Here is a 3,272-nt window from a genome sequence, read left to right as displayed (position 1 = left end):
GTGTGTGTGTGTGTGTGTGTGTGTGTGTGTGTGTGTGTGTGTGTGTGTGCATATATACATATCTATATTATTTATATAAATATTTACGTTGACACGTATATTCATGCAAACACACACACCTAAGCATTCTCACAGTTCGATATTTTCATTCTGTTTATATTCCAAAGAACTAATCCTTTGACAAAATTACACAACACTGGAATTTATTATCTAGTCACGTGCTTCCAATAATCCTTTGGCTTTATCTTTTCACACAAGTTATTTCGAATAACTTCATTCATCTGTCCAATACTCACTTGGCCTATTTCCCAAAAAGGACGATCGAAGCTAGAATTTTAAGATGGATTGGCAGTACTCATGTCCTCAGTTTTCTATGTATCCAAACACGTTTTGATTGCAGCATCTTAACCGGTACATCTTTTCTTATCTTTCTTTTTTTTTTTTAGACATAGATCAGCTCTAAATGAACATACCCATGATTAAAGGTTTCTAGCAATGATATGTGCGTGTGTGTGTGTGTGTGTGTACTTGCCCTAAGCGCCCTGGAATAGAACCCAAGCTAGAAACATCTTTTTGTCAAAGGTGTTTCATAACCACACATCCAAGCTTCAGATTGGTGGATATGCAAAATATTTAGAGTGACATTTCTTCTAGTTCTTTACCACTAATACTTCCCACCTAATTTCAGGTTCTACACCTCTGCAACAAATTATAATCGTTATTAATATTATTGTGTTTGTTGCTGTTGCTACTACTGTTATTATCATGACCGTGAAAGTAGAAATTATATACACAGACAGTGTTGGTGTTCGTACAGTGGTGATTATGTCAATGACTTTCAGATCATGCGTTTTCACTTCAGTCAAGCGTAATTAAAGTTATAAATATTGAATAATGATTATTTACCCGATCATTTATTTTTATCGAGCTTTATGTTGTGTGTCATACTATTGTATGTTCAATCTCAGTTTTCACGTGTAAGAAAAGGCTTCGCTGAGGAGGTCTAATAAGATCAAATCGTGTGAAGAATTATCGCTATATTCAATTGCTGTTTTTCTTTCCGTTTTTTAAGAATCAATTGCAAGACTGTGGGGCATAGCTCTTCATAGCCCGGCTGTAGTGATTTCAAGCATAATCACTTTACTGCGAAACCTCCAGTGGTACGTGATACAGAGGCAGGCGAATGCAATAACCATGGTTCTTGTTCAATATGGCCTTCTCCAAGGATTCCGTAAGTTATTGCGATCGTCACATCATGGTCGTCAAAAAGTTATTACCAATATCATAATCGTAATTGCCATAGTTGCTAACACATACTCTAAACATAATTAAAACAAATGAATCCACTATGCACTTCTTTTTATAAAGAAAAAGAGCGGTATTAATTTCAGCACTTCAGGTTCTCAGTTGATATTTCGAAGAGGTTAGCTACTGTTGATAAAATAAAATGCCAGGCAAGTACTTATGTGCATATCACCGACTAGGACCCCCCCCCCACACACACACACCTTATATTCTCTGAATACGCGACAGTAAACGGTAGAAACTGGAAGTGTGTTCGAACAATCCGGAAACTCATGTGGGATTTTCTGCGGAATTGATATCAGAGTTTCTCTCTCCATATTAATACAACTTTCTCATTGACATTTTAGTTATTGCTTTAGCATTTTTGTTGTTGTCTTTTTTTAACCTTCTTTTTGCTTGATCTTAGCTCCAGCTCCGTTTTAATATTTTTCCATCCACTGTTACTAGCACCTTGGGTCCTCGTATTCATAAAAGAAAAAAAAATTATTATTATCAATAATACCTTCATGAGTATACACCGAATATAGAGTGTCTGGATGCACACAAGCATAAATCCACACACACCTGCCTATAATATAAATTTTATTTGTATATTATATAGCCTTTGTCGTTGATATTCCATCTAACCTTTTTGTATTGACCACCCCGTGACAATTTGTGAGGTATGGAGGGCACAAAGAAAGCAACTGCATAGAGATTTGAACTTGAGTCTAGCAAGCATCATTATTACGTCTTTAACAGAGCTCTATCAAAGATCACTCCTTTACATACAAGCTGTATTCCTTTAGGGAGATGTTAATAAAATTATCATTTGCACATACGAAACCTCCAATTAGAACGTCATAATATAGCAAGATTCAAGCAAGCAAACACTGCAGTATGACAAGAAACTATTTGCCTAAGGCACTTTGCTTGTTTAAGAAATCGTCATGATTATCATCATCAGCATAATCATTAAAAATAACTTGATTATTATCTATTTTTACACAATGACATTTTACAGAGTATTAAGAGAATTCTATCCCTGCAAAACAAAATATACATATAAATGAAAGTATATAACTGTTCTTCGCATGTTTTCAGGTGGGTATGTGTATGTCGGTATTTATTTTACCCGCGATCTATAAAAATATAAAAACAAAAAGAAGAAATATAAACAGGTTTCCAAGTATTTTGGGTGTGTCACTATTACCCTGTAAATTGTGAAACATTCGTGACCATTCCCGCTTTAATCGATAATACATGTGATGTCAATCTGACATCACATGTACCATCTTATCTTGTATTTTTATTCGTTTCGTCTCACAGATCTGTGATCTATTACAGTTTTGTCTTTTTTGTCTTTTGTATAGTTAGAAATACAATAGTAAAAGGTGTGATTTGAATTGGATATTGATGGTATTTTCTAGCTAGTAGAGCAACTGATACACATGCTCTAATTGTGGACGAGATAAATGTGTCCCAATCGATGTTGAATGTCTTTTTATGTCTATTCCATTGACTATTAGAGCTGATGTAATGAAGGAAATTTCTATCATCTGAAATATAAATGACAGATTAATAACTTTTAAACTTCTCGCTGAATCACCTAAGCCACACATTTATTGCACCCTGTTATATAAACCTCGGTTTGTCCACAACGAGCTGAATTATGATCAAAGGGTCCCACGCAACATTTCTGTATGAACTTTTGGCTCCTGAGTTTGCGTTAATAATGCTTTCAAATTTTGGCACAGTGTCAGCAGTTTTTGAGGGGAGAGGAAGTCGATTGGACTCCAGTACTTGATTGGGACTTACTTCGTTGACTCTAGAAGGATGAAATGCAAACGTTGAAAGTTCAAATCAGCCACGGCCTAAATTCGCCCAGATCATTTTAACGGTCAAACCCGATCGCTATGTTTTGATAATAAAAATGCATTCCATATACACACACATACACACATATATATATATATATACATATATAT

General features: G+C 35.0%; 1 protein-coding gene across 2 annotated transcripts in view; it reads right to left on the bottom strand.

Moving 5' to 3' along the window:
- LOC106873941 (homeobox protein OTX2-like) overlaps nucleotides 1–3,272 on the bottom strand; it is a 170,970-nt gene that overhangs the window by 60,993 nt on the left and 106,705 nt on the right.

Source organism: Octopus bimaculoides, chromosome 16, assembly GCF_001194135.2.
Source record: "Octopus bimaculoides isolate UCB-OBI-ISO-001 chromosome 16, ASM119413v2, whole genome shotgun sequence".
Lineage (NCBI taxonomy): Eukaryota > Metazoa > Mollusca > Cephalopoda > Octopoda > Octopodidae > Octopus > Octopus bimaculoides.
Note: the sequence above shows the minus strand (reverse complement) of the source record. Positions and strands in the feature narration are given on the sequence as shown.